This window comes from Chelonoidis abingdonii, chromosome 17 (genome assembly GCF_003597395.2).
Source record: "Chelonoidis abingdonii isolate Lonesome George chromosome 17, CheloAbing_2.0, whole genome shotgun sequence".
NCBI classification, from domain to species: Eukaryota; Metazoa; Chordata; order Testudines; family Testudinidae; genus Chelonoidis; species Chelonoidis abingdonii.
This window is the reverse complement of record NC_133785.1, coordinates 27,247,091-27,272,659: the sequence shown is the minus strand read 5'-3', so window position 1 is coordinate 27,272,659 and position 25,569 is coordinate 27,247,091. Positions and strand designations below refer to the sequence as shown.

At 40.4% G+C, this 25,569-nt stretch overlaps 1 protein-coding gene across 3 annotated transcripts in view; it reads left to right on the top strand.

The window, feature by feature from the left end:
* The first annotated feature begins 488 nt into the window (after window positions 1-488).
* Window positions 489-25,569, top strand: part of CNTN4 (contactin 4) — a 359,621-nt gene continuing 334,540 nt past the window's right edge. For 2 of the 3 annotated variants that reach the window (XM_032784172.2, XM_032784170.2), the window contains exon 1: window positions 496-566. The gene's annotated coding sequence lies outside the window, so the exon portion shown is untranslated. Of the gene's footprint in view, window positions 567-25,569 lie in introns of all 3 variants that reach the window. The other variant, XM_032784171.2, reaches the window with a different exon arrangement.

The following is a 25,569-nucleotide window of genomic DNA, read 5'->3' as shown; positions in this document are numbered from 1 at the left end:
GTTTTATTGTATTGTATGAGAAAGCTATAAATGATAGGTAAGACATGGCTGTATTTACGCAAGGACCTTCTGTTAGAGTCCCTTTTTTTTCCTATAATTAAATGGTACATGTTCTCAAGGAAGGAATATAGTAGTAGTTTTGTATATAAAGTAAAACAGGAGTAGCTTGTTTTTCAGCAAGGGAAAGGCAGTGATTTAATATTAAGAGGAAAGCATCAGAAGAACTGCAAAGAAATAAAGTATATCTTATGGCAATATATAGAATGCAGTGCTGTAGATTTTAGAGGAGATGGCAGAATTTACAGAAGCTGACTATCCCAGGCAGTTGGCAGAAGGGACTAAAGAAGACAGATTTAAGACTTGCCAGAAGGAAACCCTATATCAGTGGGTAGATTCAAGTGCCCTGCAAAGGAAATGTAAATAAGGCAGTAGAATCTGAGAGTTCTGTGGTCAAATGATATGCACAGAAACAGCTTCAATCCAAGGAGGGAAGATGTGGTGTGTATGGAAAAATATCAAATATAAAACCACTGGGACAAATTCAGAAACAGCTGCCACATGCATTGGTAAGTTACTGTGTAAATGATTATGAAATTTGAATAGCTCGTAGTGAGATGTTTAAAAATATTGTTTCCTTTAGCTGCTTTTTGATACCTAAACATTTTAGTAAAATTACTGTGTATGCTTTTAAAAAGATTTAAAAAAATAAAAACTACTACTCTGTGGGTTACGGTGATACTAGAAGTGCCCTAGGATTCTGCTTTAGAAACACAGAATCTCCCTGCAAGGTTAAGTGAATGTGGTTGCCTGATAGGTGTTACTAAGCAGTTTTCAGTGTTGCAATGTTGTAGCCATGTCAATCCCAGTATATTAGGGAGACAAAGTAGGATAATATCTTTTATTGGACCAACTTCTGTGCATTTCCCAGACCTGAAAAAGAGCTCTGTGTAAGCTCGAAAGCTTGTCTCTCTCACCAACAGAAGTTGGTCCAATAATAGGTATTACCTCATCCACCGTGTCTCACTAAATAATAGGAAATTTGTACATATAAAGTACACTTTCTAGTCTTGGGAGCATATTATTTGAATGAGTGATTCAAACTGAAGTGTGTGTGTGTATGTATAATTATATCACAAATATGGAAAATGTGTTTAGTTAGCAAAAAACCATTTTCTAAACCATTTGTATTGCTTTTGCTGAGTCTGAGAATCAAAACCATAGTAATGTATCTAGGTGCTATAGACATTTAGTAAAATGTTGTTTGCCTTCTGGACATATTGTTAATGAACGAGGTCAGTCATTAGGCACAGTAATTTGAAAGTGGTTTCTTGTTCTGCTTCTTTGGATTTTTGTACGTTCAGGCACCTTTTTAAAGTAGAAGAGCTGCTTGCACAGAAATAATTTCATGACACTAAAAGAAATCCTTAGGGTGGCTCTCAGAACAGAGTAAATATTGTGATCAAATATGGTTTCTAGGGAGTGTAAGTGATGTATGTTGCAAAAGCAGATTCTGTAATTCGAAGATTTCTGTTTGTCTTCTTCAGCTATTGATATATTTATGGAGTGGGAAGATGCAATGGCTAAGAGATACTCCTGGGTCCCGCACACTCCCTGCCCTGGCAATACCCCCTTTGGGAAAACTTATTTACTACTATAACCTCTCTTAAATTATTGCATTTCTTGTTGAAACTATGTAGAATACAGTGCACTTAAAAATTACATATGTTAGATAACTCTATAGCTACATTTATATGAGAGAAAGCACTTAGAAGCCTTATTCCCATGCACTTTCAATGACATATAAACTACTACCTGCCTAATAGCCAGATTTTTAAAGGTATTTAGGTGTCAAAAGATGCAGATAGGCTTTAGTGGCTTTTCAGAGTCACTTAAGTGCCTAACTCACATTGATTTCTATTGGTGTAAGGTACCAGTTTGCTTTTGAAAACCCCACTAGATGTTCATGTACATCTTTAGGTGTCTAAATACCTTTGCTAGTCTGGCCCTAAGACTCTTGAAAATGGGACTTGAAAGCCTAAACCACTTAGGTACTTTTGGAAATGTTACCCAGAATCTTTGATTATATATTTATTTATTGGCCTTACGGAGTGAAGTGTTTCAGTGAGTCTTATGAGTCGATTTCTTTCATTTATGACATCCCTTGTTCTACTCTTCGGATGAAGTTTAGCTCCACTGTTTCTCTAGCTAAGTTTGTTGGCATGAACTATGTTTCTGTGCAGAAAGAGTTCAGAGACTACAGTATTATTGGTATTGTCTTTGTGGTTGTTGCTTTTGCCAATCACAGTGGTTCTGGGGTTTCCCAGCACAAGCCTGGGCAGGAAATACATTAGTTGCTCCAGTAATTCTATAGTTCCTTCTCTTGGCGATCTGCTAACCAGTAGTGGGAGTTGTGCTTGCAGGGAGGTGACAAGGTAGGGATGCTGTAGGTAGCAATCCGTGGTCTTGGGATTGTATTATCCTTCATTTTTTGATGGTAGCTATCACTTTACAGAAGACAAGTTGCCGGCTCACTGGTCTCCACTGCCGGGGCACTATGCTGGTTCAAAAGTAGTAAGGCTGATAATCACTAACGGATATGGGCTATTCTATTTCCAGGTCAACCAACAAAAACAGAATTGATACTAAATGTACACTATAACCACCTTGATGCGTATTTTATTCCACAACTCCTTTGTTTCACCACTTCCTGAATTGTTTGAACTGAGTAGGTTGAAGTCCTGCATGAGATTTGAGCTAGCCATTGAAAATTATTTATAGCAGACAGCTCTCTTTTTGCAATGTCCAGAGATGGAAGATTCATGTAAGATTAATTGTGTTGGAAGGTGCTTGTGTTTCTTCTAGCGGTAGAAAAGTGGGGTTTGGTATCTTTATATAGAATGTGCCTCAGAATTCTCACTAGAAAATCCCAAATTTTCACTGTCAAGGCTATTATTAGCAGTTCCCAGGATATTGATGTTGGCAGCTTTGTTTGACACAGAAAGGAGATGAGTAACGGAGTAGTCCCTAGTATTAAAAGATTAGGTCACTGTAAAATATATATTTGTTACATACTGTGTATCTAATATTGTGGTCTTAAGGGACAAGGGGATGTTAGGTAGATTCTGATTCCCTGACTCACAGTAAAAAGAAACACTGCACTCCACAAATAGTCCCATTGAAATCTGTGGGATAACTCATGGGGTAAGGTGCTATTATATGAGAGCAAGGCTATCAGAATCTGCCCGTAAATGTGCACCTGCGATTTTTTGTTAATGATCAGTTGTGGTCTCTCAAGTATTCAGACCTAATTTTGCCCTCAGCTATGGAAACTAAGGACCCCATTTTCACGATCATCTGTGCCTACCTGATTGGAGTCTCCATTTGCTGACACATTCTAGGTTTTGTGGGCATATTCAGTGGTGATTGCAGATTTTAAGTATAAATAGAATACACTTTTAATGAACCATTTTGAAAAAATTAAACAAACAAGGCAAAACCTTATGTGACAGGTAAAATTACAATGTTTATAATGTTTCCAAAATTGGTTTCTATCTATATAGGGTCATATCCTCAGCTGGTATCAAATGGGATAGTCCATTTAAATCAAATGAGCTATGTCATTTTACACCAGCTGAGGATCTGACCCAGATTCTTTAGAACAAAAGCGTACCTCCTTACTGTTTCTTAGTAGCCTGGAAACTCCTTTTATGCTAAGTGGCAGATTGCCTGGTATCAAATTGATGAAGTATTTTAAAGTTAAAGATCTATACACAGAGTGTTAACAAGGTTGTTGGGTTTTCCACAGAGACACTAACAAATGATTCAGTCTTAAATATCAATTGATTTAGAATATCTTTTAACCTTACGTCAATATTAGGGCTTAGTATAACTCTTCCACAAGAAATCTATGATGTGATCTTTGTACTTCATGTTAGAGTGCATCTTACATACATCCTATGTTATATTAAATATAATCTCTTTCATAAATTATCAGACATTTTTATCCATTTGATTGTATTGTTTAGATTTTTCTAATCACAAACATGTATCTGTGGCATTGGTAACCAAATACTCAAGCAGCCAAGACTTTAGAAACTTGCTTTTGTATTGTGTTTTGCAATCTTTGCAGCATCTTTTGACCAGCCATGCTTCCAGTGCTATCAGTAAAGAACTATGTTCTTCTCAATTCTCACCAAGCTATGCCAGTTTCTATACCCAGGTCAAGATTTTCAGACTAGATTAGTGATTTTGGGTCCCCAATTTAGCATATCTTATTTTCAGAAAGTGCTGAGCATCTCCCCTCTGAAAATTAGTGTCCTGGAAGGTGTGTCAAGTTAGGCACTCAGAATAGCTTAGTCACATCTGAAAATCTTGCCCCAGTTTTTAGGTTCTACTTTTATACTGGGCCTGCACATTCTTGGAGGACATATGTATTATGAAAAATCCACTGTGCCTAGGGATGGGTAAACTCATGCTGAATTTCAAACCCACTCAAACCTTATAGGTTTGAAAGTCTTACTTGATTATTTTTAGCTTATAGTCCGCTTATTAAAAGCTGGTGGGGATGGAAAGAGTAGAGAAGAATCTCTTAGGGGAAAATATAGAGAGACTGATTTTTTTTTCTTTAAAAAAGAGGAGATAGAATGGGGAGAAGAAATATAATGAAAAAATAAATACAGTAAACATCTCACATATATGTGGCAGTGAAATCTGTGTGATAAATTGTTTTTAATATTCACCTTTGACCACTTCACCTTCACTTTCTCACTAATCCATCTCTTTTGCTACTACAGGGTACTTCCAACATTCCAAACCTATGAAAAGCCTGACACAAATGTGTCAGTCCATCATAGCCCTTTAAAAAAGAATATCACTGGTCTGAGGGCCAATTCAGATATCCTGGACCAATGTCAGGGTTAAAGTCCAATTTCTCTCATCGTATCAGGATTAGAAACAAGAGGATGTTTCCAGCTTTCCCTTGAGTTGTACAGCACTTGATTCTAGGGTGTGAGTTCCCAAAATATCAAACCTTAAACTTATAATAATAATAATATATATATATATATATACACACACACACACACAAGGCATTTTCTATACCACTTTAACATTATGTATGAGTTATCATTTTCCTCTCCTGCAAAGTCCTGTACAGTTGAACCCCATAATAACCAAACTTTGAATGTGGAGGAATCTGACAAGTTGTACTAACTCTCTGATTTTTCCTCTGTAAAATATGTGGCACGTACAGAAGACAGGATGGTGTGACAGATTTTACTGGCAATCACCTAGGCCATTCCCAAATAACTCACTCAGAGCTTCACCACTTGTGTGTAACCCTTCTATCTCAAACTCATGCTGGACAAAGAACACAGTAACATATTTTGCCATATATGGAGAGCCAAAATAACTTAATACATAACATAGATTTCCTTTTAACTAGTTGACCCACCCACTGATTTAAAGTACCGGAGAAAAAAGTGTGCAAACTCAAGCAAGTTGGAGCTCTTTTAAACTGACTGGATCACCTACTGTTAATTGTGATTGTTTATAAAAACAAACAAACAAACAAACAAAACCTCAATTAATGAGCTCTCATGGTTTTTAGGCAGGTTCGGGCTGCCATCACATTTGCTGAAATATTTTTTTAGACTTATTGTAGGTGGGGAGAACAACTTCTTTTTTTTAGAGACAGAAACAAGAAACTCTGACTTTGGAATTTATTATCTATGCTCTCGGTCTAGAGTATGTTTTTTCCCAGGGAACTTTATTTTCCCATACACAGTATGTTGTATGAAGTGACCAGGGTCTGCTAGGAGCTTTACATCCTGTGGCTACCAATAAAAATGTTTATTTTTCTTCTGCGTATTGCATATTTCATTGCTGCTAGTGACAACTCTAGGGCTAGAGAGACACTTACTTTTCCCTGCTATAGTGACATGATGACAGCTGCCATGGGAAGGGGAAAAAATAAAGTGATTTTTCAAAGTTCTCCAGATGAAGGTATATTCAGTGCTCTAGTTTAAGGAAAGTTGCTTCAGGTGACAGATTTTGGAGAACTCAGGGCATATCTCCGCTGCAATTAAAAACTTATGGCTGGCCTGTGCCTGTTTGCTCAACCTAGAGGGCAATTTAATTGCAGTGTAGACATTTGGGGCACAGTCTAGAGCCCAGGCTTTAGGATCCTGTGAGGTGGGAGAGGCCCAGAGCTCAGATTGCAGCCCAAGTCCAAATGTCTACACCACAACAAAACAGCCCCTTAAGTCGAGCCTCACAAGCCCAAGTCTGCTGGCACAGGCCAGCTGCGGGTGTCTCCTTGCAGTGCAGACATACCCTTAGTGGTGTGAAGGCAAAGGGTCCTTTTTGGACCATGCACAGTCCTATGGAATGTGACTTTCTCATCTAATTTATTGATGTAAGCAGAGTCAGGATGAGCTCTACCCTGTCACCTGGTGGAAAGAATTTCAGAGAGTGTATTTGCATAGGCACACCTACCCCATCTGGCGTGGCCCACAGAAGCCTGGAATGGTTGTTTTGACAGCTCTGGGATCCCCAGTTTCTTTGCTGTTGGGGTGGGAGGAGTAGAGTTTGTCACCCTGATTGTGTGAATGGGGAGCTGTGGGACTGCTTTGTGACAGAAATGACTCAACCTCAGTTGGGTAGTACTTGCTAGACAAGGGACATGGGTTCCAAAACCCAGTGAATTGAGAGAGGCTAGGGACAGGTATCTGTGCCTGGTGGTGTAGGCTCCTTGAGGAGCCAGAAGCACTAGTTCCACCCACTCCTCTCTCCACTGTGGAATGTCAGAGTTGATTTTTTTATTCCCTTAAGAATCTAGATACAGGTTACTGAGCTGAACTCACTTTGGGCTAATGGTGCACTAGCACTGGGGCTCCCCTACTATGTGCTGAGATCACTAAGAGTTGAAATCACTAAAGAGCTGGAATTACTGAGCTGAGAGCACTGAGTATTGTGCTAACTAGTGGGGGAGCCTGAAGCTATACTGCAGAACATAGCAGCTGGCAGAGTGGAGTGGAGCAGTTTGTGGGGACGGCTGGAGCGGATCATGGGACAGCTGGTGGAGCAGAGCAGCTGGCAGAGCGGAGTAGCTATGGGACAGGTGGAGCAGCCCATGGAGCGAGCAGAGCTGAGCAGTTTGCGAGGATAGCTGGAGCAGCTCACAGGATAGCTGGTGGAGCAGAGCGGCTGGCAAAGTGGAGCGGAGCAGTTTGTGATGACGGCTGGAGGAGTGGAGTGGCTGGTAAAGCGGAGCAGTTCATGGAGAAGGCAGAAGCAGAACCCCACGGAGAGGCAGGGCAGTTGGCCCTGGACCACGTAAGGTGCCCCTTTCTACCCAGGCTGGGGGGAGGGACCTCTGCAGATAGACTCTCGAACTTTGGGGCTGCACTGACCCAGGACAGAGACTTTTGGATTGTGGGACTTTTGGGACTGAGGGTGATTTGAGGGTTGCTGGACTCAAAAGCCCAGGGAAAAGGACATGGCCCAATTTCCTGGTGTGAGTCTTTGTTCACGGTTTGGTCTAGGAACTCTAGTTGAGGTGTTTTCCTAATTTAATGCTTGTCGTTTGTCTCATGTAATTAAACCTTTTCTGCTACACCGAGACTCTGTGCTTGCGAGAGGGGAAGTATTGCCTCTTTGAGGCACCTAAGGATGTGCGTAAGATTTTCCCAGGTCACTGGGTGGGGGCTTAAGCTGGTTTGGCATTGTGTTATTGAAACGGAACCCCTGGATACTGAACCCGGCCCTTGTTGCTGCCAACTCAGAGGGGCAGAAGGGTTACATTAGAGATCATTTTTTGCTACCTTCCATTGTTCATGTTGCAATAAAACAGTCATCTGACATATGAAAGGGGCTTGTATGAGTCCAGAAGTGTGAGAGAGAGAGAGAATGTGAAAAAAATGGAGGAGCAGTCCTAAGTCAGCCTTAATTTATGCGGAGCACTGCATGGGATGTCACAAATCTTGGCAGAATTAATGGAGTGTCTTTAAGATAAACGGTTCTTTGTAAAGGTTTCTGAAAAGCAATATTCAACACCAAATATTTTTAGTACCAGGAACTTGTGTTTCCTTTTCTATAGGGAAATGTTTTCACTCTGGTGAGTGTAAGAAAATTCTTCTTCCCATTTCCACCAAGTCTTTCCACTTCCCTCAACTGGAACAAAATTAGTAAGAGTAAGTGAGGTAGAAAGAACTCAAAATCTTGGGAGAGCTCTCCAGAAAAAAAAGTTCTGCAAAGTTCTGCTCCAGTTATTACCAGTGTCCAATGCAATGGTACCAAGCTGTGTTTTTCAGTAGTGCTTAGCACTCTAAAAACTGTTTGCATAGATTGTTCTTGAAAATCATACAGAGAATGCATCTATGCTGCTGCATAAAACAGTGAGAAAAAGAGTGCGTGATCCATATGTGTATCCAAAGAACAATATAAGAATGGAACTGCTCAAAACAGGCTTAAATAAAAACGGCATAAAACTTCACCCTAAACTCAAACCAGATTTTTAGACTTGAATGTATTTTCTTTAACAATTTGGTTCTGGCTTGGTACAGACATGCTATTCTGAGCATACAAACTGATTAACTTTTTGAAGGTGGGGGTACCATGGATATTAAGAAGTTTTGATTAAAAAGTAACTTTCGATGGTATGGTCTCAATCACAAAAATAGCTTTCTACTTTGTTCATGATTTTCCTCATGATTTCTTTATACAGTCCCAATAAAATGTGCAGATATTAGCACTCAGCATCACAGTAACGGAAAAATTATATGTGATGGGAATGACATTGCCTTATCCTAAAGAGATGTCCTTTAGACCCAGATTCTGGCATGCTTACTCATGTTGAGTAATACATAGCTTCACAGGAAGTCCCATTGATTTCAGTGAGGTGGGCAAAACAGAGTGCACACGGTAGCGATCTGGGAATAGTATAAATTCAAGAAATATGTGCATCTGTCCTAGATGAGTTGTGATATCCTCACCAGAGGACCTGTTTCATGGATTGGTGCTATCTACTTTTAGCAGCAGAGTTGAATACTTCTCATTACAAGGAGTTTATTTGTTGCGTATTTGTGGGCAAGATCACTTGGATTTAGATTAAGCTAAATAAAAGTGGTCTTACTTTCATAAGTGCTGAATTATCCCTGGTTTCCAGGTCATTTATCATGGATCATCTGAGTCTCTTGAGCTAATAGTTACTAGTTTAATTGTCATGGGACTGGAGGCAGGACATTTCAGTGAGAGGTTCTTGACCATGGAACTCTCTTCAGATCTTGTTCTTTCAGGTAACACTCCAAGACCATTGTCTGGCTACATCAAAAGAAAGACAGGAGACATTTGACATGGGTTTAATCAAAACACAACTTTATTATTAGATGTCTGGGACTACCCAGCAGATAAAAGTGTAGAGTGCCGATAACTCCATGTTTATTACTGAATTACTTGGGGGTTCTTACTAGCTCCCCATCTTTTTCCCTTCATGTCTCTCCAACAAATGGATTGCCGGGACCTTACCATCCACCCCACCTCACAGGGAGGTTAAGGTTGGCTATACAAATGGGGGGTTGGCTCCCTGCATACCAATCACAGTCGTTCCCAACCTCCCGCATTTGTTCCTTTAATGAACACCTCTTTTAAGTCCTTTTCCAAGCCATTTATCCGATCACTGTATACCTTTCCTATGGAGTACCTGCACTGGACATCTGCCACAAGGAGGCACCAGCAATTAGGTTGGCTGACCTGCCCCTCCAAACCCAGTTGGGTTCCCAGACATCTCTTACTGCCCCTTTTTATATTGGCCAAATGGGCTCCAAGGCTTTACAGGGGAACCCTATCCTCCCTGAATAATGTGGTGCCCCAGGATGCCCAAATTGCTGAGCCTTTTACGACCCCGAGGGATTTGACCACTCCTGTTAGAATCTGTTGAGCCTTGTCCCCGCAGGTGTTGTCACATGGCTCCCAGCCAGACCCTCCGTTAATGCATGTCCGACAACATGGACCTGCATTAAGTCCCTTCTTGTTCTGGGCAGTAATGGAACCCCTTTACACATTCCCATATAGTGTTCTCCAACGTGTGCCACATCATGTCAGTCACTAGTGGCATCAGCTGGTCCAATAAAATGCTGCTTCTTCCATGCCAGCACAGACTTGCCCCGTCACTGGACCTCGGTTGCCAACCCCTAAAGGCCACTAGGACATCTGCTTATGTGCATAAGAAAAACAATCCTGTGCCCACAGATCAACACCATTGCCTCCATGGCCAGTCTTCCAACATTGTTCTGCTTCCACATGGAGCCATGCAGCTGAGATGTGCTGAAGTTCACTCCTGCTTCAGCCTGTTCCGTGTGAAAGAGAGCCTTTAGGTGCAGAGCTGCCAATTTTAAACTCTGCATTCCTAGGAGATGAGTCAGCAACCATGCTGACACTTTTGCAGCAGTTTTCATTCCCTCCCTCCCCCCTAGCCATAAAGCACTGTTCCCTTCATTCAACCAGCCAGCTAATTACCTCCCTGCTTAAATGTGCAGGGCAGTCATTCGTTCATCCAGACCATTCTTCCAAAAGAAAACAAGTTGATGGATTGGATGTCAAGGGCTTTTGGGGGGAGTCCATTTGTTGACCCTAACTATTATTTTGACATCAACTGTACATGAGCCCAAAGCACTAAATACACATTTGCCTATAAAATGAAAGCGAAAAATGTTAGTGAAGCTAAAAGATGTTAGATGTCACATGACTCTTCAGGTGTAGACCACATTACGTAGTTATTCAATACAAATATATACCTATATCTATATAACTGTCGATCTGTCTCTCTATATAGATGCTTCTAAGCATTTATCCCTTTGGGTGTATATGTGCACTTTCCTTTTCCCCAGGTTGCTAGGATATATTTTTCTTACAAGATTTGTCACTATTTTTTATGATCTGAAAATGGAATTGGAAGAATTGACTTTCTGTCTGACGTTTGAAGGAATATTGAAAAGAGAAATTGTTAAGGATTAAATAATTTGGTCCTCAAAATACCATAGTAAATTAATTTGAGGTTGTTTTGGTCTGTATTTTTTTTTTTAAATGTTGGATGAGATGAAAAAATATTTGGCCAATCTGTGTTATTTCTGCACTGTGAAATAATTCCTTCTCCTGTACATCTATACTGGGGTGATTTCATTTTGAATTCCAGCAGTTTGATTAATATTTGCTCAATTCACATGTAGCAAGGCTAATCAAGTGAGCTTCAAAATGTAATAATGTATTGCAGAAGAACTACCTCCAGTTTCATCCATAGTCTTTCATGACACTTCTCTTAGGAAAAAGTGATACATTATCCCATTCGGAGCAAAATTCTGACTGACTAGGCCCTTTGCTCCTTTGGATTCACAGATTCTACTCTCCCTCTCTGCTACCTGATGGGACTTCCAATGGTGATGGCTTGCATCTTTTGGAGAATATAACCACAGACTCAGAATGGGCCTTCAAAATGTATGCCTGTGCATTTCATGTTTTGGCAGGTAGCAGTACTGGCAGACTATGCAGGGGGGCTTGGTTTGCCAAAGTGCAAGCACACATTAATGATACTTTCATAATAGTATCTATATATGCTGGTTTGGGGGATGATCTGGCTCAGTGCCAGCATTTATTACTTGCTCTGAGTTTAGCCGTTTCTGTGTTTATTTGTCCAATAAATTTAAAATATTTTTGCTTGTAAGTGGATGTGGCCGCCCATAGTGCCCCTGCTGGACAAATGTTGCACTGCAAGGGCTCCCTGCACCAGTTTCCCTTCCTGAGGTGGGTTTCCTCAGCTCTCCACACACCAGTCAGTTCTGGAGAGGTGTCTTAACTCTCCAGCCAAGTCACAAAACAAGAAGTCTAAACTAAAAAGTCCTAATAAACAAAAAAAGTTCTTCTGCCCTTTGGGGCTTATCTTCAGGCTATGGTCTGGGCCCTATTCCTAGCCCCCTTCTGTGCTACCTTTGAGAGTCTCTTTCTCTGGTCTGGGCTAAAGTGTTGGCCCCAGGCTGGTTCCCCTTTCCCCTCCGAACCCTGGCCCAGTGCCTTTCACAGTAGCCTACCTGCCTGCTCTCTGTGGCTCCAACTACCAGACCGATCCCACTCTCAGTCCTTTTATAAGGCCCAGGTATCCATTAAGCTACCATCTGACTCTCCTTAGTCCTTCCCTCTTGGGCTGGAAGCAGCTGCTTATGTCACAGTTATGGCTGGCCCCATCTCCCCTTAAAGAGGCCAGTCACCCTCTGACACTGCTGCATTGATTGAAAGCTGAGAACTGCTAGATGAGTTTCAGGTTCTTTCAGTTGTAAAGGTCACAGTGCAACTCAGAGTGAGAGCTCCTGCAAAAGAAACCGGAAAAATCTGGTAAGCATTTACCCATCTCTAACACTGACACACTTCAGCCCATGTGATTATCACTGAACAGAGTTGCCTGCTGTGAGTTCACTGTCATTGTCATTCTCATGTGCAGGGACTTTAAAAAAAGAAATAGGATTCTTCCTTATACCTTTGTAGCCTTATGCCAGTTTTGTTCCTTTGCCATCTGTCTCTGAATTCTTCTCAGTGAGGCCCCATATCCTCCCTCACTCTTCCACTGCAGAAATTGAACACAGCATATCTGCAATACATATAGCATCTCTCTCGCATGTGTTCTCTGAAAACCTTGAATCTTATCCCAGCTTACTTCCTGCTGCCCAGTGCCTGGCTCATGTAACACCTCTGATCTGGCTATGTTACAAGCATCATCTTTATTGAAATATTTATCTTACTCCTAGATTATTTATGAGTTTTCTGGTTCTCTTCTAGTAATACTTTGAGTTGCCTCTGAAGAAATAGTATAGCCATGAAATATTGGGTGGGGGGTTGTTATGGGAATGCCTTTGGATGCTACTTTCATTTGATAAAAAGTAGATATTAAAGATGCTTATTTAATTTAAGTGTAGCGTTTACCATCTCTCTGTGTTTGGTCTATTGCCTCTCTATCTGTATATTATCTGCACACACAGCACCAGTTTATCTGACAAACTGTGATTTATCTCATGGGAATATTTTTTTTCCCACTAAATGCAAATAATATAACTGTTTGCACGATGGGGCTGATCCAAATGGTTTTCCATTAAAATCAGTAGTCTTTGGATCAAGCCTTAAAATGAGTTACTCCTACCACCATTCGTACTACAAGATATGGTTACTTATGGTGGTTGTAACTATTTTAATAGGAGAGAAATTAAAATACTCTCACTGTGATTTTAAATAGCTGGATTGAAGTTTATTATATGCAGTAAATTCTTATCTGGCTACTCAGAAGATCACTTTAATGTTATAGAATGAAAAAGCAAGAAATACAAAGAAATAAAGATAATCAGAATTACAGCCCCCATAAGTGAAATGAATTCCCCTAAGCTGGATTCCCAAGCCTTCCCCTTTAGCCTTAGCTCTCTTTCATTTTAGAGCCTCTTCTTTCAATTGTAAAGGTCACTTTTTGTTTCTTGTGTCACGGCTTCCAACACCCACACTCTCTCATTCATTCCCTTCCTCCCTCTCCCACCAAATATATATTTTTATCTCAGGTCCAAGGTCTCCTTCTATCTCCCACAGGTTTCTGTTTTGCTTCTAGGTTTCTCTCTGGGTGTGCACTTCCTGCTTCATGTGCTTAATCCTGTCTTCCCTAATATAGATTCTTATCCATGCTGCCCAGTCACTCTTAATGATTTTTGACATATTTAAGGGAGGAGTGCTTCCGTGTGCATTCTACTCTGATTCTCCTCTGGCAGGATACAAGTAACTCCCATCACAGTCAATGAGTTATAGCTGTATCCTGCGAGCGGCCCACCTGAAGAATCCTTTTGCATTAAGCCTGATCCATCTCTGGTTTCATAGCTGATGTGCCCTACTAAGAGTATTCTGTATGAAGAATTTCCTGAATGAATGCATGCATTGAAAAATCTTCCCATTTGATTATATTGAAACTTTTGACCTTTCCAGCTGAAGACTTGTCCTCCAGTGAGCTCAAGAAATTATTCACCTCTCAGAGACTGTTTTAGAAGGGATTATATAACCAAAGTAAAAACATACTTGAGGCATGAGGTGACACTACTGAGGTCAGGCATTAAGATCATTCTGTCTCTTTCATGCTGCAAAACCAAGAACAGAACCATGAGCTGCTAAAAAGTCTTACTTTATTGCTTGCCTTTATTCTTGCTATTGTGATAATTTTTGGAAAAGTTAAAGCCAGATCCTCAGTTGATGTGAGTTAAACTACACTGATTTACACGAGTGGAACATCTGGCCCTGAGACTTTAAGGTGATTCAGGGAAGTTTCAGGTCAATGAGTTTCAAACCTACAGAGATGAAGTGGGTGAAATGATTAGTCAAATGTATCTTTTCGTCCCCTTTTTTAATTCTTAATTCTCTGGCTCCAAGCTTGAGGTTTGAATCCTGTATCTAAAATCATTATTATACTTCTCTGATGGGTTGGTATTTGAACTCTTAAGGCTTTTTATTTTTTAAATTAAGTAGTTTTAAAACATTTAGTTGTTAAAACAATAAGGAGTTCTGTCAAATGTTGAAAATATTCAATCTGGGTTAACAAATATATCTACAGAGGATGAGCAACAGAAACTGTTGACCATGTCCGGAATTGAACTGGTACTTACAGCCTGTAGATAAAGAACAGATGAATCCTGAAAGGTTAAAAATTAGCACTCATAGATTATATTAAACCAGAACTTTGATGGGCAATAGAGAGGAGAATTTCTACTATATCAGATATGTTTTAGACATAATCTGACAGATTGTTGGAACACTCTCTGTTTGCAAACAATGGGCTCTTTAGTACTTTTATAGGGGAGTAGCCTACGTTGTAGAGTGGATACAGTGCTGCTCAGAGGATTCAGGGGGCCTGTGGCAAAGCAATTTCGGGGGTCCCTTCCATAAAAAAAGTTGCAATACTATAGAATACTATATTCTTGTGAGGGGCCCCTGCAGGGCCTGGGGCAACTTGCCCCACTTGCCCCCCTCCTCCCCGCTCTGGGCGGCCCTGGAGTGGAAACCCCATGCGTTTGCACCCACTGAATTTCCTCATAGACTTTAAGGCCAGAAGGGACCATCATGATCATCTCATGACCTCCTGCATAAGCTCACCAATCCACTTTGTATATGTCCATAACCTGTGGCTGTTACACTGATGTCCTTATATCTTGTTTTACATGCTTCAAGTTACAGAGAATCCACCATATTCTCTAGCTAAAACCAGCGAGTGACCTGTACCTCATGCCGCAGAGGAAGGCAAAATAAACTCCAGAGTGTCTATCAATCCGACTTGGGTGGGGGGGAATTCCTTCCCAGCTGCAGATATGGCAGTGAGTTACACCATGAGCATGTAGACAAGACCCACCAGCCAGATACCCAGGACAAATTCTCTGTAGTAGCTCAGAGCCCTCCCCATCTGTGGCCATTAGAGATGCTTGCTAATAGCAGTCACAGATGCACCATATGTCACTTTAGGCAATCTCATCATACCATCCCTTCCATAAACTTAGCAAAGTCAATCTTGAAACAAGTTAGGTTTTTGCCTCCACTGCTGCCCTTGGAAGGCTGTTACAGACCTTCACTCATAAGCATTTCGCCTGTGGAAGGTGGGGGAAGGATTTGCCACTCCGCAATGTGCTTAAACCCCCAAACCTGGGAATCCATTGAAATTCAGGGGTCTTGCCTTTGGCCTCCATACTATGCCCTTACTCCTGTCAGCTCTGCCCCTCTTCTCCTCTGTCTTCCCCACCATCAGTTTGCTGTCTCCCACCTGAACTGCTGGAACCCAACTCCTCCAGCCACTCTGAGCTCATCTTCACTGCAACATTTAGCTCAAGGGAGAGTAATCACATTGGGCACCAACTGGAGTTACACAGAGTGATTTGATTAGCAGCACAGAGTCACTGGACTAGCAGAGTGATTGGATTAGCTCTTGATGAACTGTTGCTGTTACATTCCTAGCTCGAGCATCAGTGTCCCTGGAGCTTCCACCCACTCGTCCCAATGGGCCAGCTGGCTCAAGCTTAAAGCCCCACTTAACTCAAGCCAGAGATTGTTTATGTGTGGACAGGAGTCGAGGTAGGGGTAACACCCAAGTTATAACTTTGAGCTAACTGTGCTATTAAGGCACACTGTGAATGACTTGGGGGAGGTGGGGTTCAGGAGAGCTGTGGAACATGTCAAAGATGTAGGACTTCCACACATTGTGGCTCAAGGAGAGAAGGGACACATAGAGTGGAAGTTAGGGATAACAGAAGTGTGTGTTTCTCTTCTCACACTGAGAAGCTATTATGCATAAATCAATGATGTATTCAGGTTTGCTTTCATCTGCTGCATATGACAAGAAAGCCAAGGGATTAATGTGACATCTCAACAAATCCTCTCACTGCCATGCAGCCATTCCTAAAATTCCATGCCGTTCAGATCATTTGACATTAAGTTCTCCACTGCAGAAATACTTATCTGGCCACGGGGTTGCTTCCTCCAATAATTGATATTCCAGAATGGGAAACAAAATAATCTTCGGTGCCCCCGCATTAGCATACCACAGCTGGCTGCAGAATACTTACCAGCTTGACAGCCTGTGGCTACGAGGGAGCACGCAGACAGTCTTTTTTTTTTTTTCCTAGCAGAAGCCAGTCCTTTGTGCAAGGATGTCTTTAAACAAATAAATTTCTTCTGTGAAAAATGAAAGAGGCAGAAAAAAGCAATAATATCACATAATCTGCATAGTCAATATGTGCAACTACAAGCACGTTTTCAGCCCTCTAATAGGGCATCATAAACATGCAGGATTTTATGGCATTCAGCTAAAGAATAGCTTACATAAATTAGATGAAATGCAATTTCTTTGTTTGCGGTCTGAAGTTTATTTTCTTTTTATGTTAGTAATTAAATCAGGGGGAAAATACTGCATCGTGGAATGTACCAAAGCATAGCCATGATTACATGAGGATACCATAGAAGTGACCTCCTTTTGCGCTGGACGCTGTGTAGATTGTATCTTTGGACTACCAAGCAAGATTCATGTGGCTAAGACAGGGTCATCCAGTCAAAAACAGTTTTGCGTGGTTGCCCTCCCAACTCGTCCAAGGAGCTTGGTGCCATAAGAATTATTGACTGGCTAGTCGGGGCTCAGTTGTGCTTTTGAAGTCACAGGCCTTCATTAGGGGGTGTGCAGAGGTTTATTGCCCCAGTGGGATGCATGTTTAAGGTGGAAAAACATTTCCAGGAGCTCCAGATACACAGGAGGCTCCATCCCTAAAAGGGCTGCTGGCCTCTCCTTTATGGTTTGCCAACTCCCGTAGCTAGTGGGAAGTAGGATATTGGTGGTCTCATTTCTCTAAGGTGGCTAGGTGCCTATTGCTGTAGGGAATGGCAGTTACTTTAAAATAGGCATTTTAAAATCTCCTGTGTCTGGACAGACCAGTATGCTGTTGTCACTACTGCCAAGTTCTGTCCACAAACCTCTGACAGTAACATGACTCCTATGGTTGCCACTTGAGAAGCAGGGCTCTCTTTCCTCTATATATTGTGCCACAAGGGATTTGCTTCTTAAGCAAGGTTAAATCAGCTAACATCACAGAGCATGGCTAAGCAATTCCTATCGAGAAAGGATGAAGGTCCTTTTTGCTCTTTAGTTCAAAGATACTGAACGTTCTTTAAGCCATGTTGTAAATGTGAGAGATTTGTCCTTGATCTGCCCCGGGGGATTTGAGTCCTACCAATCTACTGATTTCTAAGACAGTGAGCTAGTCCTTTCTGTGCCGACAACATTCAGGACTGGATTTCCACACAATCGCTTACCTAGAGGTCAACCAAACACGTTGAAATAAAAAGTATGCCTTTCCTGGTAGGATTTTGACACATTTGCTACTTAGTTGTTTTAGATTTCCTAGGCAAGCAAGTAGTCACACATTTATTGCACACAGGTATATGATGGGTATGCTTTGAATTCTATGGGTGTAATCCTGGCCCCATTAAACTTAATGGCAAAATTCCCCTTGGTTTCAGTGGGCTGAGGATTTAACCCTGTCATTCTATTACTTTGCCATACCATCATCTTTGCTAGTGTTATTTAATTCCATATTAAAAGAAATTCAAAATTGCATTAGAGCAATTTATAACTGAGAAATCAGTAGTCAGAAAATGGTGAGTTTACATAACAACTTCAGTGTTTGTTTTGCCCTCATGCATAAACATAATATTTTAATAGCATAAAATGAGTTGAATATAATGTTAGGTTTAACAAAAGTACAAACAATTGTATTATATTAGATTTTAATTTTATATTAATAAATAGTTTATGAAATAACTGACAGTAAATGCTGGCAATAATACAAACTGGAATTTCTTCTGCAGTCTTGAACTGTTAGTTTCAGTCCAAGCAATAGTCTTCAAACTTGTCTGCTTTCATAAGTCTTAATAAGATTTGCAATGTTAGTTCACAAGTTTAATTTTAATTTTTGTATTAGAAATTCCATTGTTGCTTCTTGGATCTACAGAAGTATCCCACAATATATTGTGCATTTCTATACAGAAATTAGGGTTTTGAACTAATTGAAGGTAGAGTAGTTCATAAAATTGAACATCTCAAAGTTACAGCTGTGCATACAGTTACAGTTCGCTGCATAAGTTGCAGTATGGCGCACTGCATCTATTTCTTCTTTTTCTTCAAATCACTGCAAAATGATTTCCAATGCACTGAAGGCATCAGAATGTGAAGGGATGTTGACTTGTCCTTCATCACTTCCATGACATGATCTTCTTCTTCTTCTTCTTCTTTTTTTTCCCTATTGTGAGGAAAAATGGTTCATATAACTGGTCGGGTCTAAGACTGGCATTCATAAAATTGAGGTTATGCTGTATACAAGTACAGAATTTATAGGAACACTCCTCTGATATGTATTAAGTCATTGATATGTCATTGTTATGTATATAGCATTAAAACATTTGGAGAACGAAAAGAATTAGAGAATGAAGTACAATAAAAGCCAGTAACAAGGTACATGAGCCCTTGTTACAAAACAAATTCAGTAGTAAAGGGTTCATGTTTTGACATTTTTATTCTTTAGTACATCAGCTAGATACAATTTCCAGGGGGGGAAAAATCTGTACTTTTTCTACCAGGCATATTTATATTTACAGTGGTGGTAACATACAAGTTAAAGGGACATCACTGACACAAATATCACTCTGCTACCTGAATTTTTTACCTGATATTGTTATAACAATAAGCATCATGTAAGCTTACTACCACAGAAGAGATTTGAGAGAAAATAAAATAAAAAATCTTTTTTCTCAGTTCTTATGTAGTCTGTCTCACCGTTTCCCCTGTATAGTAATTCTGTGCAAACTCATGCACACACAAATAAGGTGACTCACTTGAGTAGTCCGAGAGAAATGGATAGAGATTCCTCAGTGAGACACACCCATCTCTGTAACTGATTAATCCAGACTGGATTAACTTGCGTGCCCACTACATAGAACAATTCCGCTCTGCAAGATTTGACAGATGCTGTGGTGGAAATGAATGTACCATTTTTGTCTTCTGCTCAGGCCTGACACATGACTTTAAGAATTCTTTATTTAATTTACATGGCAATCAATTGGATTTGATTGGTTCCATTAGCTGAAGCTAATGGAACTACTGACATGAGTAAAATGACTTTGATGAACGTGTGTTTGTAGAGTCAGGCTCCCTACTCTGTGTGGTTTTTTCACACAACACTGAGAAGAGAAAAATATTTTTAACATAAAAATATAATGGGATTGTTAAATCACAAAACTTGGCTGGAGGATGGAGGGTCTGCTGTAGCAGCTGGAACTCAATTTCTCCCTGGTTTTTTTGAAGTGACTAATTTCCGAGTTGGCTGTTTCCCTTTACAATACAATTGGCCTCATTTTTGACAACTTTTTTTTTTTTTTTTCAATTTTAAGACATGATTGTAACGTTGAGTGTTGCTCGCTAATATTAGGAAATTTACTGTAAATGTCCAAATTATAAGGATCACAGATACTACTGACAACTCTTCAGGAAAAAAAAGGTAAATATTGAAAACTTTGAACTTGTGGGGCGTAACGTTTTTGACACCTTTTGTCAAACCTCTGTCAGGAATAACCTCTTTGGAATATATATTTTTTAAAGTCTTAAATACATTTGTTATAAATTAACTGACAGCTAATGACAGAGGTTGTAGTAGCCTAGATGTTTCAAACAAGCACAAAAAATTCACTGTAAATAGACCCATGCACTAAGGGATTCTGGATTGATGTCATGTAGAGTTAAAGGACTCTTTTAATCTGCTAATTAACTTGGAATGAGAAGGAGCAACTTTTACTTGAGATTTGTGCCCTTATGAAATATACTCTAGTTAGATTATGCGTCAGAGACCTTGCAATGCAAATCTTCACTGTTTTTATCTAAAATGTTGAGAACATAAATGTGCTAGTTACAGTACATGATTTTAGACTTTTATTTTAAGCTTAATCGTGGCTGAAGAAAATATTTGGTGCAAAGTTTATATTGATAAAATTACCCCTGCCATGCTGAATTGAGCTGAACGTTAAAGCTGTAAACAACTGGGACAATAGTCGTGATGTCTCTCTGTGCTGTCGTCTGGAGCTGCAATAAATTGGTTATAAGCTTCTGAGAATATCCAAAATTTATTTAAAAGAAAAAAATGTGATTACCTTTTTTTGGAATTTGTACAAAATAAATATACAGGCAACGATAAGAAGTTGACCAAATATGAATGGGCTGTTTAACGATAACTACAGAGTAAGAATAAGATATTTTAATTCTTGTATGGAAAAGCTATGTATGTTAATCATACTATATTAAAATCCTTTACCAGAGCAAGGTTAAAGTTTGATGTTTTATGGTTTTAATAATTATTTATTAATAATAAGTAGTAACTTGAACAGCTATGTAAAATGCTAAGACTGGTGGTCATAAAATCATAGAAATTATAGATGGAAGAAACAACAAATGTATGGAGCCAGATTTTCAGCCCCTCTATTTTCAAGTTCCAGTTTTAACAGATGCAGCTCACCACATCTGCAACATTGAACATATTCCCAATTTTTGCCTGGAAACAGCTCTCTGTGGTCAAGATTTATGTGGGAGGAAGGGTGGCAAAGGGCTAGGGTGTTAGGGTGCTTGCCAGGGCTGTGACTCAACTCCCTTCTCTGCCACAGGCTGCCTGGGTGAATCTGGGCAAGTCACTTAGTCTCTCTGTGCCTCAATGCCCCATCTGTAAAATGGGGATAGTAGTTCCTTAGCTCACAGGGTGGTGTGAGGATAAATAAATTTAATATTGCAAGGTGCTCTGATGCTATGTACTATATCGGTAGATGAAACAGGTGTGCCTGCTTTTGAGATTGTAATTTACTCTATGTAGAAAAACAGAAATGAAAGCCAGTTTGAGTTTGACTGATTATTTTGTGCCATTAGTTCATCTGGGCCACCACTCTGCCACTGCAGGATGTTTGCTGCAATACTTTGTGCAGAATCATTTCTTATACTGCTGTTCAAGGAGTAGTCTCTTTGAAGAACCCAATGACTTAGGGTATAGTTCTTTTTCAGTCAATTGCTGTTTTGACTTCAAACCATGTGCGACTTGAAACAAAACTCCCTTTCTCAGAATGGAAATTTTGGATGTCGCCGAGTGTGCTTTTCATTGTGAAGACTGAGGCACAAATAGTTACAGATTAGTTCTAGGACAGTGAAATAATTTCACAGTATGAGAAACCTATTGTACCTGATTTGCTTTTAGGTGGTTTGGATGGATTTTGTTGTAAATATTGCCAGAATAGTGTGGAAGTTCTGTGTTATTAGATAAATTGGAAAAACAGAGCTTGGTGACTCATTGGCAGAGTGAAAGCAGAGCAGGCTGTCATGTGGAGACACCTGCATTCTGAACCACACACAGCAGTTACAGCACCAGTTTTTGTTCCTGGCTTGAGGAATATCAATTTCATTATGAAAGGAGTGATAGTGATTTGTGCTTTGAGTTCCCATTGGTGGTAGATGTGTACTGCAGACTTGGCATACCTCTTGAAGGAGAACATTTTCCTGCACTTCCCTTGATTACTGTAGAGATTGAGGCAAATTCTGCGTAGATGTATTGCCTGTTGTAAGGGAAGAGGAGATATGACACATTTTGCACCTTTTCCTGTTATGAATTGTGCCCAAACAAATTATTTTCATGCATGTATTAATAATCCATAATTATTTGTTGGATAATTACTTCAAATCATTTTAAGCCTGTTTTGTTGCTGTTGTGAGTGTTCAAGTTGTTTTGATTAGCATGTATAGATCACCTGATATATTTCTGTTCTCTGACTGAATAAACGTAAGTGTCAGAATCACATTTTTGGTGGGTGGGAGAGGGGAGAGAAGCCTGGAGGATTCTGATTTGAAAATGTGCTTTCTGCAAATATTCTACCACCTCTCTTTAAAACTAATAGATCTGAAGGACATTCCTGCAAGTAAACTCATACACTAGAATTTTCCGAGAATGTAATCACAGAAAAGGCGAATTTGTTTAATACGTTGAACAAATTCAATTTTTTTTAGTGTTCACCCAACTCTGAACTCAAGCAATGTTAATTTTATGAAAGATCGCACACAGCTAGAATTTTGGGCATGGCTGTATTAGAGGGTGCTGAGAGATAAATCCCCTCACTATTTACTTCTGCTTCCAATTGCTCTGAGGAGCCTATTTTTGTCAGTAAGAGAAAATATATGGCTCACCAGATGCCATTAGTTTGAAAAATAAGGAAGATGTCTTTTTGTCTGAAAGGAGTAGAACGTTAATGGCATCACAGCAGTAATGAAGAGCTAAGCTACTAACCTTAGCTTTGAAAAAGTCTTAGGATGAAGACACCACTATTCACTTACAGCCATTCAGATTCAGAAACAACCTTTTAAAGTAAACTCGGAAGGAAAAAATAAAACATTCCATAAGGAAATAGTAAGAGTTACCAGGGAGTGAGATTCCCCCCCTCCCCCCATGAGAACAGGCACTTTTAGCAAAATAGTATAAAATATTTGGACCCATAAAACTTAATTTTCATGTTTGCTGGCTATGCATGATCTTGTGTAAATAGACAACATTGACAAGGAATATATAGTAGAATATAAGATATGAGACTTGCACCTCTTAGAAAAGTTTAAAGAAAGAAAAATCCTCAGTAAAATTAAGTGAATTTTATACTCACCAGAGGTGCCAAGATTATAGCATTGAAGGTACAAAACAGGCAATGCATGCTTCATGTGCCATCACTTTAATATGTCACATTCCTAGTGAGAAGGAGCCATGGCCAGCAGAGGCAACCTGTAACTCTTGATGGTAAGAGTGGAGAATTTAAAGGTGTGGGTTGTTTTTTTTTGTTTGTTTGTTTTGAGGGAGGTGTAGTGACTGCCCCACATGTCACCTCTGGCTCCCTCTCACTCCCCCTGCACCTCCCACACCCAGTCCAAGTCGGCACCACCTTGCTCCCACTTTCCTCACAGCTCATTTCCTCACTTACTTCTCCCCTAGCCTCCCTGCTGCGGGCACAGGGCAGGCTGGAGCAGGCTCCAGACACCTATTGCCAAACAGATAACTGAGGCTGTGGCAGAGGAAGGGATGGGCTTCGGAGGGCTTCCCTGTGCACCCTTTGGCGGAACTGTGCTGCCAGCCCTGTCTCTTTTTCCCTTCTCCGGTCACCTCCTAACAGAGCTCAGCTGGAGCACTAGCTGCTGGAGCCTTTCCCAGGCGTGTTCCCCACTCAGTCAAACTCAGCCTGACTCCCACCCGGCAGAAATCTGGGGGACCAAGTGACCCCTCGTACCCCTGCCACACATCACCTCTGACTGCCAGAGATGGTCTAACTCAGCATCCATGACCATTCAATTTCTTTACGTAGTGTTGGAGTTTCAGACAAAATTGCTGTTCTTGGTGATGGCGTTCTTTGTGGTGTGGACTTATAGAAACTTTTTTCCTACAGGCTGTTCAACATCCGCTGGATAATAACTTTGTATACAACTTACCTCTCTTGGTCCAGACTCAAACCAATATTGTAGAAGTATAACAATCTTTGTCACTGTCAGTCCCTTGAGCTATCTTTCCTAGGGAAAAAGTTCAATGGAATTAGCCACTGAGATATTGGTAATTTAACCCCCTCTACTTTAAAAAGAAAACCAATCCTTGGGAAAAGAAGGGCAATAGGCAAAGCTATACTCTACTCCCACTGCACTGCCCAGTTATGTCTCTGAGGCATTAAACACCAGATCTTGACAAAGAACAGCACTTCTATGGAAGGGCCTCCAAAAATGTCTCATCCACTGTATTGTACAGCACCTGATGGGCTATTTTGAATTATTGGTGAAAGGGAGACAAAACAGTTTGGAATATACTGTTGAGGTGACTTTGGGACAAACATCTCCTGATTTCTGCTGCACACCCTGCATTGTTTCATGTGCAGAACTCCCACTGGCATCCATGAGAATGCTTCCTGAGGATATGCGTCAGATACCTTCTCTGCGGATACAAGATCCACTGTATGGCAAGAAGAGGTACGTTTGATTTCTTGAATATAGAGCCTAACATCTTCCATGTTGTGCTGTACTCCAAGGTTATAAGGAATAAAGCTTGCTGTCTCTAAAACCAGCTTCTTTAGGATGTTTTGCTGTTAATTTCTTGTGTATACAGAATATTTATTTATTTTAAATTTGCCAAACAACTAAAGGGATAATCTTATTCTGCATGAAGCTGGGAATTGTTTGCAGGCTAAGGAGAAGATAGGATGGTCATTCTATAAGAACACTGTTTTTTCCAGAGACTACAATGTCAGTTATAGAGAATGCTAGGCTATGAAATTCCACTCCTGCGCAGCGGGATAGTTCTGTATTCAGCAAGAAGTTTTGAGAGTTGTAGTGGATGCTTACGTGCAGGTGGTGTGCAGAAATGGCTGTCTTACGTAGGGGAGAACACTGTTTTCTCTGTATAAGAAGAGTTGCATGTTAACTGATGGTGTAACCTTGGCAGAGCACTCAATCTCCACCTGCACGAGGGCATATTTCAAAGTTGAACCTTAATTAAGTCCCACTGATGGATCCAGAGGCAGCTACATTAGTCACCCAATTGTTCTTGCATTGGGAGGATTCTGGCTACAATGTTGGACCTTACCAGTGCAAGTAGGCAAGCAAGAGCAATGAAAATCATAGACTCATAGAATGTCAGGGTTGGAAGGGACCTCAGGAGGTCATCTAATCCAACTCCCTGCTTAAAGCAGGACCAATCCCCAACTAAATCATCCCAGCCACGGCTTTGTCAAGTCTGACCTTAAAAAGCTCTAAGGAAGGAGAGTCCACCAGCTCCCTAGGTAACTCATTCCAGTGCTTCATCACCCTCCTAGTGAAAAAGTTTTTCCTAATGTCCAACCTGAACCTCCCACACTGCAACTTGAGACCATTACTCCTTGTTCTGTCATTTGATACCCTGAGAGCAGTCTAGATCCATCCTCTTTGGAACC